Below are 14,393 nucleotides of genomic sequence, written 5' to 3'. Positions count from 1 at the left end.
CTATAAATGATATTACTATTTTAAATACAATTTATTTATTTATATAACTATTTGCAAAAAATTAAATTAGAAATTTCAAAATAATTTTAACATATATGTAAAAATATTTAAAATAAATATATTTGAAAAAATGGTTTTTTAATGACATAAAAAATTGTTCATAAAATTGTGGCATATATTGCAATAAAATAATCATTTATTTTTTAATAATTTTACTGCATTTATTAAGTTGCTTTTATCTCACTTTTTATTTATATATACTTAAAATCTCTTTATGTTTATAATTTTAGTATTCTTACATGAGACATTGCCTTCAATTTCATCATATTTAAAATAACTTTTTAATAATACTTCAATTAAAATACCACCGTTGCTTCCCGGAACTGATATATCTATACCTCCTAGCAAAATTAAAAAAGACAGGCATATAAATCAAAATTATATAAAATGTTAAAAGGTTTATTCTTATAAGAAATGCATGACATAATTTAACTTAATTTGTGCAACATAATCTAAGATATATATGAGTCAAAAATAAGACAAATATAAGTTTATAACGTGCTATAGATCATTTATGCATATAATATTCAAGCCACAAGTATCAATGAAGACTTAGATATAATGATACCGCTTTATTTAGTGTTACTTGTGTGGACCAAAAATTTGTTACAAACTCGTCACACAATTTGATACGACGAATCATTACCATACATATGACATTTTATCATGCATCTATTACAGCCTGGAATAAAGCATAATGTCACCCACTCAGCCTCCAAGTATACGACGCAATCAAAACGCCAGTTCGTGAATAACAGCCGTTTCTAATAACAGTGGCGCGAGGCAGTAAATCAGGGCATGTATTAAGTTGCCGGGTGGCGCGGCACTCTGACAGTGGAGTAATGCCTGAGGGTGGTTGGGAAGTAGGGGGCTTATTTACTCCTACACCCTCCATTGCAACTTCAAAAGCGAACTGCAAGAGTTCGAGCCATCAACGTGATGTTCCTCATTTTCCTTAAAGCTCTTCTTCACCCATTAAAAGGATACTGCGAGTTTTCCTCACAAGGCCATTCATCTTTCCCCATTCCAATCCATCCAGCAGTCTTTTTCCACCGGGCTGATTCCTGCTAGTCCAGTGCCGCCAGATGGTCAGCTTGGCAGACAACACAAGCTGGCGCGATCTGTACTGATGACTCTTAAACTGCGCTCTGCCCCAGATACTTGATAACCAGCCTTACTGCCGTGGCGTTAGCCTCCTTCTTGCCCTGTAGCCATGCTTAGTGGTCAACTGGAATAGACGCAGCATGTGGTGATGGCACACATGCAACTCCTGACCCCCCAGACACTTGAAAACTTTCTAGTCTGCTCGAGCGGTTTTTTCTTGGTGGTTGATAATATAATAATTAAAACTAAATCGGAAGAAAGAAAAAACAGGTGTGTGGAAGGCTTTGAAGCAGCTGCGTCTCTGAAATGGGAGCCCCTTGTGTGTTTAACCCCAAGGGTGTTGTGTACTCACAATGAAGTGATTATTAATTTAATTAATGCTTATCAGAAAGGCTTTGGAATCCCTTATCTTCCTATAAGGTTTTATTTATGTAATTATTATTTTGCAGTGTTTGGGTCATGCGGTTTCTGTGGAAATAGTGGCAATTTATTATTTTGTGGTGGAATGAAGCGTGCGTGCTCCTTGGGTTACACTGTCCCCTCACCAGAAAGTAGTTCCGTAGGAGATGCTCTGTCGCTTTATATAAAAAGAGAGTAGCAGTCTGTGATAGGTCACTTAAATGGGGGAGGGAAGGCTGCCAGTGTTGTTTGTCTAGTGAAATAGGCTTTTTCAGTAAAGCAACCTGAATTTTTGGGGGGAAGGTTGGTCGTGATAACAAATTTTTCTTGGATTCTGACATTAAATTGTCATGGGTTCGAGTCACTTTAAGGGTATTTTGGATCGATTTACACGCGTGGGCAGGGATGCAAATCTGTAGTATTCGGAAGGAGGGCCAGCGGGAATTCGCACAGGGTCCCGCGTGGCCCAAGAGTTTTGTGCGTGTGGTTAGCCAAAAAAGTTTTTTTTTGATACGGTGCTTGTATGTTCTATACTGCCCATATTTTGAGATGTTAAGCCTGCAATAATCATAGTTAAATTTAAAATATGCAGAAATATTTCCATTAAATTTATATTTGACATTATTATATATTAAAACACATTTTTATTGTAACAATTTTGCAAGCGCAAGTGTGCCAGCGGTCGCCTTTAGGGAGGGTTTTTTTTAATTCCAGGGGGCCGGGCCCCCCGGTTCCCCGGGATCTTTGCAGTTGTGTGCGTAAAGTAAAAAGGGGTTTGGCAAAAAATGTTCGGAAGAGGGGGGATGATTACGATAGATGGAGGAGGATGAAAGGAGAGAGGGAAGAAGGGGAGAAGGGGAAGCGGAGGAGAGGAGGATGCGAGTGTGGTAAAGAAGGAGGAAAGTGGGAGAATAGGGAAAGGGAATGAGGAAATAAGGTGGACAGAGAAAGATATTTCAATAAATTTTTTGTGTGTCCATACATGACATATTTGGATAAACTTACTTTTATTAAATAGACATATCCCTTTCTATGAACACAAACACGTGTATAATGCTATTTTACTGTGCCCTTACCTTAAAAAAACATTTGGCACCTTAATATTTCGGGGAATGTACTTAATTATCAAATTATCATTGATTGAACACATAATTTTTATTATGTTTTCTACACTCATCAAATACTCTACAAAATGTGTATTCCACATAATAGGGGATTGCAAACACACATGACGCTATTGAATTTGCATAATTTTGGAAATTCTTTTTTATTCCACAGAGAAAAAGTAAATTTTCTGAAGAAATGTGATTTCTTCCACCTCAATTTACATATAAATTTACAAATTAAATGGCCTTGTCCAACAGAAACATTGGTAATATTGTCGCGGGTTGAAATTTTGCAGGGTTGTTGAAATCAAATTTAGGGACTTTACTGACGGGACTCTGGGCTGGCTGCTCTGTTCACTCGTCAGCGCAAGTGGCGTGACCATGTAATTGGGGCACGGGGCCGGCGCGGCGCGCTGCGGGCTTGCAGAATTTTGTTTGTTTGTTTGGCCGCGCGCTGGCGCAGCCACGGGCCGCAGTTACTGGGGCGCGCTGTCGTAACAAGCCGCGCGGTGTGGCCTGCACATTGGGGTAGAGGGGGGGGTAGTCTTCCCAGGTGTTCTAGTTAGTTGTTTAGTAAATTTGACTTCAATAACGAGCTTTTGTTATGGTAGGCGCGGCAGGGCGCGCGAATTTAAGCGCAAGTGAGTGGTGACTCGGGGCTCACTCAGGCGGAGGCTATGCGTCTCACCTGTGGTCACGAGTTGTTAGTTCGTTCGTGATGTAGGAATTCAGGCTCACTCAGGCGGAGGCTATGCGTCTCACCTGTGGTCACGAGTTGTTAGTTCGTTCGTGATGTAGGAATTCAAGCTTTCGGGCGGAAGCTATGGTCGACGCCAGAGGCCCCGAGTCGTTTAATTTAAGTTAGGTCATAATGTAGTCGTCAAGCTTTCGGGCGGAGGCTATGGCCCTCGTCAGGGGTCACGCGTCATAGTTTTTAAAATGTAATGTTCGTTCGGGATTTCAAGGGCAGGAGAGGCCCCTACGTTATTTTTTTTAAAGTAATCGATCAAGAAAGGCTTTTCGGAAAATGTGAGTATGGACTTATCTTTGTTTTAATTTTAAGTATTAATTATGATTTGAGGTATTCGGAAGGACTAGGGAAGTGTTTAGTGAAGTTCTCTCATTCTCTCTCTTGTAAGGTCGTTCAATCGTTAAGGAAGTAAAGAGATTATTGTTTTAAATTGTAATCCCGCTATTTAAATGTTCTTTAAAATGATGTTGAGTATTTGACTTTAAGAATAAAATAATTTTAATTAAGTATTATGTTATTTTGCAAAATCTCCTTAGTTCAGCTCTCACCAGACATCCTGTACGGGATGACGAACCTATGATCCTAGGTACAGTAAAGTATTTTATGAAGTTAAGACTAGTTGATGCCAAGCGAGTTGTTTCTATGTAAAGAGCTACGATTCTCTCCCCCCTCTGAAAGTGAGACGTGACAGAAATGGCGGTGGCACCGGCTAGGTGCACGTGACAGAAATGGTGGAGGCGCCGGGTAAGTTCTATTTCTGGAGAGAGAGAGAGGTAGATTTTTATGTTTATTATTAAGTTAGTTTCAGCTTCTGATAGCAGGTTATTAAGAGTTTACTTGAGGAGAGGATTACGGAATTTTAGTCTATAGTGGAGGAAGTCTTTGAGATTTTTTTTTTGACGTAACAGATGTTTATTTGAGTATACTTGTAAGGATAAAGTTTATAGTGATAAGTTGTTTTAAGTCGTTGAATTTATTGTAGATTTATATCGGGGATTATTACGTGAGGAGAATACGTTATAAGTTAAATGCTTATTAGAGATAATGCAAGTGGTTTAATTTAATTGAAATTAATTTTAAGATTGTAGGTTAAGAGAATTATAATTTAAAATAAAGTTTTTTGTCGTAAATAGGAATTATTTTCAAGTGAAGTTTGTTTTGTTTTCGTGCGCGTAGGAGACGAGACGTACGAATTAAATCAGTCGAGGGAAGGATAAACGTTAGAAAGGAATTAAAGAGAAAACGAGAGTTTATGTAAAAGAGAGTTATAGAATTTATAGTGATGTTTTGTTTTAATTAGAAAAATGTTGAGAGTTGTTTCAGAACGACACGTCAGTGGACGTGGCAGAGTGAACACGTGACGGGGAGGTGCTGAGACCTAGCGGAGAACGGAGGAACCGCAAGCGAGGGTTGGCGCACCTGATGGAATTCGGTGACGTCACGGGCTCATAAGGAGACGTGGACAGGCCGTGACCTTGTTTTGATCAGCTGTACGGTAACTTAGCGATAAGAAAATAGACTATTGGTTAAATAAATTTAAATTTAAGTGTGTTTTAGGAGAAGAGGAACTTTCAGTATGTAAGTAATTTATTTTAAGAAGTGTATGATGTATAGGCTAGAAGTGTTTCGTTGTAAGTTGTTTATGTTTTTGTTAGTTAAATTCTACCTCGGTTTTAAAAATATTTTTTTTGGGATTTGTAAACAGTAATAAGGAGGTACACTATAAAATCGATAAGCATTGAGAAAAATGGGAAGGCTAGATTTTGTGTGTAGAGGGAATTTACTCCAAAAGAACAGAGAGACAAAATTAATGTTTTCATTAGGGCGAGGGACCCTAAGGTGAGGCGTTGTGTCCCTGGGAAGAAAGGGAATTGTAGCGCAGACCATAGGAGATGGGCTGACTACGGAATTAAGGGTCAGGAGAATCCTGAGAGTTGTGAGTAATTGGGGCAGGAGTTCCCCATGGTAGTACCGAAGTGGCTATCCTGTATGGGATAGGGTACCATTTCAATGAAGTTTGTTGGTGGGGTTAGAGCCCCCTGTGTAGTGGGCCTATAGCAGATAGGCACTACAGTGAAATTTTTGGTTATTTTGTGAGGTAAATTCCATGGAGGTTAAGTAAGATTGGATTCAGTTAGGAAGGAGGGAAATGAGAAACATTGCTGTAGAGAGTTAGTGTACTTGCCTAATGTGAAATTGAATTTTACTAAATTAATTTAGGAGAAAGTTTTGTTCGGTAAATAAATAATAATGGAAGATAGCTAGATAATTAATTAATTTTTTTTGAGTAAGGTGTTTTAAGTAATGAAATAAAATAAGGTGAAGTAATTTGAATAATTGGGGAGGAGTTTCTTTAAGAGTTTAGATAATTGTTTTTGAATTTATTGAGATATTCAACCAGTGAAGTTTGAGTGTGAGAGATACAGTGAGATTTTAAGGAAATCGGTTGTTTATTAATTAGGACAAATGAGATTTTATGATTAAGAGTCAGTAAGCATAGTTAAAATTTACGACATGATATTTGTTGACAGTTTACAGTTATTAAGGAGAAAACAGAGTAATCTATTTATTTTTATTTTAATGGTTTGAAGATAAGATTATGAATTTTTTTTGGAAGTTTCTTTGGCATGTTGGAATAATTTTTTTTGATTTTTAGAATTTACAGAGAAAATTTAATTGATTTACATTAGTTTGGAAGTATGGAGGTTTAGTGTTCGATTAGCCCTAACTTGATGGTCGGATCCCAAAAGAATGCCGTAAAACCGATAGCCATTTGAGAGGAATGCGGTAGGCGCTTGTGTAGAGAGGGGTTGTGGGAAAACTCCTTGGGACTGATGGCAGATCAGGGGCCCTAAATAGTGTGTGATGCTGTAAAACCAGTGCAGGGAAAGCCTGGTATGCTTAAATGTTTGGGCACAGGTTATGTAAACCTGGGGTTCCATGGGATTTAGTCATGTTAGCTGCTGTGAGACATTAAGATTTCCAGGCTCCATAGTAAATTCAATGTAAATTTTTGTTTTCTTAAAATAATAAATTTGTGTTTAATTTTTTTGAGATATTTGATTTGTAACAGTGAATACAGACCCCGAGGAATAAGAGTTGTCATGATGTGAGAGGAGAAGGTGGTAGGCCTAAAAGGGTACAGGCACCACAGAGGTTATTTGTATTGCATAATTTAAATATAAGGAAACTTGAGAATTTGAAATTTTGTTGTTGGTTTGTACACCCATAAGAAGAGTATAGGCAGAATTTTTATTGTTATGAGATGTCTAATTTAATTGAAAAGAAGAAAGTTTAAAGATGCAAGGTAACATTATTATTGTAATAATTGAAAGAGATTAAGAGGTAGAGAGAAATAGGCAGTTTTTGTTTGTAAGTACTAAAGTTTACATATAGAAATTTAGTAACTAAGAATGAATAATAAGTTAAGTCTAGTGTAAAAGTTTTTTTTAAGTTTGTTAAGTTAAGAGTCACAAGTAAATTTTTTTTTAGAGAGAATGTCTTTGATAGGAAGTATTAGAAACTTATGGGAATTTTAGGGTAACATAAATAATGTAGGTAATGAATAATAAATAGATGGTAGGTCTTATGTTAGGATTAACATTTGAAGCAGAATTTAATTAAGAAGAAGGAAAATAAATAGGCCTAATGAAAAGAACAAAAAAGGATTTTATGGTAAAGCATTTTTTTTAAGTAATAAACAATGAATAATAATGTTGTTTCAGGGTAATGTGTACTAATAATACAATTTTTTTTTAGGACCAAAGAACAGGAATTATGTAATTTAAATTAACATGTATTTTTGAAACTGTTACAGATTCCTTAAGATGAGCTGAGCAGCAGTCCAGTTTACAAGATGACAAGAGTTCGAGAGACAAGATACAAGATCACTGAAACAAGAGCCAAGACTGAAGATTCAAGAGAAGAGAAAGCTGGCAGCCATGGACTTACAAGTGGAGATTAATAAGGTCATGTAAAGTTTTATTTTTTTTATGGAAGACAGTAACTGGAGTTTTTTTTTTGTTATAAACATTATTTACAGAACTTTTTAGGTTATAGTAATGTAATGGAACTAGTGAGTTGTGGTAGCTGTCAAAAAGAACTAATACCTTAAGTTTAATTTTTAAAGTTAATTTTCTTAATTTACAGAGGGATTAGTAGTTTTTTTTAAACCTTATTTAGGTTGGAATTTAAATACAATAGCTTATTATAAATGTGTACGAACAGTTCAAGTTCACAGTACTGATAGGTAGGTCAGATGATCTTATTGATTTTGATGATTTGTTGTTTTGAGTTGATTTTTAAGTGTTGTGAATTAGACAATGAAATAGTTCTGAAAACTTAAATTATTTCAAGCTAAGAAATAGTAAAGTTAATTGTAACTCAAAGGACACCAGAATTTAATTTTTTTTTGAATTAGTAATGTTTGAAAATTTTATACTTTACAAGAAAGGTTATAAACAAACAGATCGGATGGAACAAGGATGCAGTAAATCACAATTTCATTTAGAATTATTGATTAGCTTTTGAGGTTATGAAGTAAAAGTAATTATAGTTTAAAAGTTTGAATAAAAAAAAATGTTTTTTTTTTATTTGTTTGAAATAGAAAGTTTAAAAGTTAATTAGTCATGATCTAGGTGGGTGATGGGGTGGGAATTGGCCACTCGTTTTCCCTATAACCTCCCTAACATGGCCTTCTATTACAACTAACAGAAATAAAGAAGAAGAAAAATGAAGAATTATTAGTTAGAATGTTTCTTTCATGAAGATACCTGATGAACTTTTACTGTCTGGAAGAATAGAAGCAAGGTTAGTCAGATATTTTTACTCAGAAGAAGAAGAAGATAAAGCAGTTTTATGACTCGACAAGCCAGAGATTGGTGTTTCCCCTCTGCGCTTCTATTGACTACGTTGTTTACTCTCATGGGATAGCTGGTTCGGCACCATGGAGAGAGATTGGTGGGCATTGTGGTTGCCCCCAGAAGAAAAGAAGAGTAGAAGAGGTTATGGGTGGGTCATGTGAACTGACCTTCAACCCAGTTACTTCGTGGGGACTATTTGCTGTATAGAGAAGATCAAGACTCAAGAGTTAGGGAAAATCATTGGAGGTCATGTTTCCCTTCCTTAAGTTTTTCCTATCAAATTATTTGCCTGATTAGATTATGCTAAGGGTGGGATACTTTATGTTAGCAGTTGAATTAATTAATTTTATTTTTTTGTGTGTTTGCATCCTTGCCCATCGATTGCAGTTTAGTAGTTAGTTTTGTATTTGTCAGGCGTGATGGTAATGCCTGTTGATGATGTTTCAGAATTGTAATCTGTTCGTGATGAGGATGGCACAACTCCGAAGCAGATGTGGGGAGAAGTTGTGAGCTGCCCTGGAAGCCAGTCCAGTAGCTGTTGGAGTTGAGTGGTGTTTGCTGATGGCCAGCCCAGGGAGCTACTCTTCTCGACAACACTGACTTCGAGGAGTTGCACCAACCTTCACGAGATAAGAGTTTAATTAATTTGAAACACTGATAATTTTGTAAGGACACTTAATTTTTTTTGAAGAACGAAAGAAGTATGGTAATAAACGGAAACCGAAAAAAAAAAATAATAATAATTATCAAGAATTTGCACATTGTTTAACGAATACTGAGAAACTAAGAACAGTAATTTAATTTGTAAAGAGAGCTTCACTAACAGAACAATTTTTTTAGAATTGAGAACTCGAGCCTCTGAAGGTTCCTGTGAGAACAAACCAGATAAAAGTTTTACATTTAATTTTATGAATACTTGTTGTTTTAAAATAAATCTTATGCAGAATCTCGATGTATGTTCAGACAGCAAGGAACTAAGAAAATTATTATTTTTGTGAAATGAGGAATTTATAGTTATGGTTTAATGGAAAAAGACAATTTGTAATTTTGAGGTAGCTCGATGGGGCTCGAGCTCTGTGAGGGGAGGGTTATGTCGCGGGTTGAAATTTTGCAGGGTTGTTGAAATCAAATTTAGGGACTTTACTGACGGGACTCTGGGCTGGCTGCTCTGTTCACTCGTCAGCGCAAGTGGCGTGACCATGTAATTGGGGCACGGGGCCGGCGCGGCGCGCTGCGGGCTTGCAGAATTTTGTTTGTTTGTTTGGCCGCGCGCTGGCGCAGCCACGGGCCGCAGTTACTGGGGCGCGCTGTCGTAACAAGCCGCGCGGTGTGGCCTGCACATTGGGGTAGAGGGGGGGGTAGTCTTCCCAGGTGTTCTAGTTAGTTGTTTAGTAAATTTGACTTCAATAACGAGCTTTTGTTATGGTAGGCGCGGCAGGGCGCGCGAATTTAAGCGCAAGTGAGTGGTGACTCGGGGCTCACTCAGGCGGAGGCTATGCGTCTCACCTGTGGTCACGAGTTGTTAGTTCGTTCGTGATGTAGGAATTCAGGCTCACTCAGGCGGAGGCTATGCGTCTCACCTGTGGTCACGAGTTGTTAGTTCGTTCGTGATGTAGGAATTCAAGCTTTCGGGCGGAAGCTATGGTCGACGCCAGAGGCCACGAGTCGTTTAATTTAAGTTAGGTCATAATGTAGTCGTCAAGCTTTCGGGCGGAGGCTATGGCCCTCGTCAGGGGTCACGCGTCATAGTTTTTAAAATGTAATGTTCGTTCGGGATTTCAAGGGCAGGAGAGGCCCCTACGTTATTTTTTTTAAAGTAATCGATCAAGAAAGGCTTTTCGGAAAATGTGAGTATGGACTTATCTTTGTTTTAATTTTAAGTATTAATTATGATTTGAGGTATTCGGAAGGACTAGGGAAGTGTTTAGTGAAGTTCTCTCATTCTCTCTCTTGTAAGGTCGTTCAATCGTTAAGGAAGTAAAGAGATTATTGTTTTAAATTGTAATCCCGCTATTTAAATGTTCTTTAAAATGATGTTGAGTATTTGACTTTAAGAATAAAATAATTTTAATTAAGTATTATGTTATTTTGCAAAATCTCCTTAGTTCAGCTCTCACCAGACATCCTGTACGGGATGACGAACCTATGATCCTAGGTACAGTAAAGTATTTTATGAAGTTAAGACTAGTTGATGCCAAGCGAGTTGTTTCTATGTAAAGAGCTACGATTCTCTCCCCCCTCTGAAAGTGAGACGTGACAGAAATGGCGGTGGCACCGGCTAGGTGCACGTGACAATATATTGTGTTTTAAGCAGTGTAATGATTTTCTCCAAATCAAATTAATTTTTATTTTTGATGAATTTTTGTCAAGCAATAATTTCAAGAATGATATGCTTTTATCTTTAATTTCAAAGTAAATATAGCTGTTATACCTATTTATAAATACATATTTGTCAGAGGAAATTATTTATGATATTGCTAGCATATAGAGCACATATCTAAATTATTAATGGGTAATAAAAATAATTCGGAGGTAATTTTTTACTGACAGTTTTTTCTTTCGTGGAGTTCGTCCATCGAAGTAATTAAATATTACAATCTAAATCTAAATAACTACTTTCGACTACTTTTACATTGAAGTAGGGTAATTCTATAAACTTTAATAATTGAATAACCAGATAAAGCCAGCGTTATCTTGATATGTAGCGTTTTATTCTCGGAAACCCCGTATCATTTTATCCGAATTTACAGTGTGATAGCATTTTTCATTGTGGTTTTAACATTTATGCCTGGTATATAAAATATAAAGAAAAACACAATCTTTTCAAACCAAAAATAGAGTTGTGTTGTGTTATTCACAAATAACTAGCTGTTGAAGTCTGCGCAGAATATATGCGTGTATTTGCTCTTCTCTGTTTGACGGTTCACACTAGTATATTTATACAGCAGACTTAGCAAAATTAAAAATATATTTGAACGTGGGATGACCCTATTGTTTGGTATAATCTTGGAGACTACCTGTACTGTATCCTGTCTTTAAAGTGCCGTATTTTTTCAAGTATTTTTTAAATCAATTAATATAAATTATTTAATATTTAGTTTAAAACAAATAATAAATATATTACAAAATATTAAAAAAATGTTTTTAAACTTACAATAATACCATTTTCTATATCTTTTAATAAATTATAGTTGGATTTTAGGCCCCTCAGGTATTAAATTTTAGTTTTGAATTAAAATTCATATTCAGATTCACTAAAAAAAAACTCATGTTATCTCTTCAGTAGAATCGTTTTATTATTTTTTCTTAAATAAATTTACCAGCCTAAGGGTGAAATTAAGAATACTTTTGTGTCACTATTTAACAGACATTTTCACATAGAATAAAGTTGGTATTCTTAGATAAGACATATGTGCTGAATTCAAAATTGGTAATCAGTTTTTTCCTATCAGGATCAGTTTTTTTTTTGTGAAACCATTGAAAGTGCGGAATGTTATTTATGTTGATATGGCTTACTTGAATTGGGCTGCAGATGTAATATATACAAATATAATTAATATAATTAGGTACCGTCAGTTGGGGTAACATTGGCCCTTTGAGGGTAACTTTGGCCCAAGACAAAAAAAATGTTAAACCATGTTGTAACATGGTTTAACATTTTTTTTTGTCTTGGGCCAAAGTTACCCTCAAAGGGCCAATGTTACCCCAACTGACGGTATGGCAGTATTGCTGAAGATTCATGCTCGAACAGTTAAATCTGTTGAGTTTATATTCATGTTGTGTCTCAGCATTTAGAATTTTGACAGCATGGAAAGTGACTTGAAAGTGACTGCTGATTTTATTCTAGGTTAGTGAATGTATGTTTTTTGTGGTAATTGAGAAAAAGAACTGCCTCATACCTGTGTTAATAAGGCAAATCGATTTGTTATGTTTGAAATTACAACAACGAAAACTTAATCCTATAGTAAAAAGTGTTACAATTTTTTTTGTGGGTGTAAGGTTAGCGACCAGGACCTCACAATTGGCACATCACATGTGATGCACTCCTGAAATGATGGCTAAAAGGAGCACGCCACATGTCGTATGCTATTTCCATGATTTTAAGAGAACCCTCAGATCACACAAGATTTATTTTTTCTGCCCAAAAAAATTTCTGGAATTACCTCAAATCAAAACAAACTTATAAAATGTATAATTTAATATCTGATTTAAGGCTTTCGTGCCACAGTGACAATTATCCTGAACCACTGCCTGCTGAGAATGTGACAGTGAGTGAAGATTAATAGCGTAAGATTCTGGCAGGACAAAAATACATATATTTATGTCAATCATTCAATTGAAGCAGCTTGCTGAAATTTAAGCTTTACAAATAATAATTTTTTTTTTTAAATTTTTTTTGGGTTAAGAATGTATTTTTGTCACACCATGTCGTTTTATCTGAATATATCTCTAAGGATATTGATTTGCTTTTTTAATGATATTGATCAGTTATGAACGCTCTTCTCTATGACTTAAGTGTAAATAAATGGTGCGTGTTTACATATTCTAACAATGATAGTCTTAAAGTAATACTTCTTCACAACAGGAAAAAATTTCCTTTGTTCCCGTTGTTCATATAGTTAACCCGAAGAAGATGTATAATTTCACTAAAATGATACACTAATTTATGAATACATATTAAAATTGTGTATATGTAAAGATTGTGCCGGAAATTAGGCATTTCGTCACTTTTTTAATTTATTCTATAATTTTAAATTTTTTTTTGGGGTTTCCATTTTTTTAATTTGTCTGGTGGTTAATGGGGGTGATTTACTTTTTGTTAGGCCGGTGTACGCCACCGATTTAAACTTGGTGCCAGTGGACCGAAGCCCCTTCCCAGGGGGCCAATCTGATATTTTGCTGTCTAATGTGGACATGGTCAGCCCGGTTGAAATTTCTCTCGCCTGCAGTCACGCCCCGAGTTTGTAATTTTAATTCCCTGCATGACCAAAACTGCTTTGAGCAGCTCCTGGGCTACAAGCTGCTAACTTGTAGAGGCCTGCTGAGAAAAGCATGTCTCGTCACGAAGCAGTCTCCAGTGGAGCTGCGTTCCCACCTTAGTGGCTATTTCTGCCCCCCCTTCCTCTCTCTCCTCCTCACTTTAGTTCTGAGAAATTAAGCTAAGAGCAGTGACCGGACGGGACGATGACCTGATGCAAAAACCTTCTCCCGGGTCCGACAGACACATCCCTGACATCTAGCGGCAAAAAAAGTAACCGCGGGCCTGGTCGCCAGCGTGCAGAGCTTACCCTCATGACACCTGGTGGCAAGTCTGCTCACCACCTCAAGTAGTTCCCCCTTACGCCGCTAGAAGGCAGCGTCGCGGTGCCATAAGGCACTATGCTTTCCTCTCGCGGCCCGGAGAAGTCGATTGTTCTTTGTTTTCGTTTCGGTCCGGTAGAGAGCGCGCATGTCGTGTTGTTGCCACGACCGCCTCGGACTCCTTCGGAAATTTTCGGCTTAGAACCGAACCTACCCCCTCCTTTGACCCGGGGCCTTACCGCCCGATTTAATTAGGGGTTTTGGCCGATTGCGGGGCACTCAGCCCTCTGACCTCGGCTACTGACCTCGTCTCACCTACGTCCTCTGCGCTAAGAGGCTTTTTGCGGGAACGGTGATTTTCGCGTGCACGAGAATGTAGTCAGTTTGCTTAAGGGATGTGATCCCGTTTGTACAGTAGCCAGGCAGAGGTAGTTTTTAGAAAAGTCATGCGTAGTTAAATTTTTATTTCTTCTTATTTAATTCTAAAAATTCCGGTTTCGTCCGCGCATCCTGATTTCTCGGTCCGCGGCATCCTGATGGCGCGAGACACCTAGTGAGCTCCGAACTCTACACCCTGGTTGACAGGGTCGAAGTGCTGGAGAGAGAAATCGCTCCCAGCTCGTGGTCCTGCACCTCCACTGCGGGTCACGTTAGAAGAGAGGTTTCCGCGACCCGACGTTATTTTTTGAAGACCCGGGTGGTAATGTGAAATCAACATCCCCCCCCCCCCCCCCCCACTTTCTAGCTACGAACTACATAAATCAAATGAATAGCCTACCAGCGAACAGTGCTTTCCTCAAGAATATGTAG

General features: G+C 37.3%; 1 long non-coding RNA gene across 1 annotated transcript; it reads left to right on the top strand.

The window, feature by feature from the left end:
• Positions 1-3,208: 3,208 nt before the first annotated feature.
• On the top strand, positions 3,209-9,016 carry LOC134531625 (uncharacterized). Its single transcript, XR_010075046.1, has 2 exons — positions 3,209-4,998; positions 7,238-9,016. It is a non-coding gene; the product is annotated as an uncharacterized LOC134531625 (long non-coding RNA).
• The last annotated feature ends 5,377 nt before the right edge of the window (positions 9,017-14,393 follow it).

The sequence above is a fragment of the Bacillus rossius genome, chromosome 5, assembly GCF_032445375.1.
Source record: "Bacillus rossius redtenbacheri isolate Brsri chromosome 5, Brsri_v3, whole genome shotgun sequence".
NCBI lineage: Eukaryota > Metazoa > Arthropoda > Insecta > Phasmatodea > Bacillidae > Bacillus > Bacillus rossius.
This window is presented reverse-complemented; position numbering and strand designations above follow the sequence as displayed.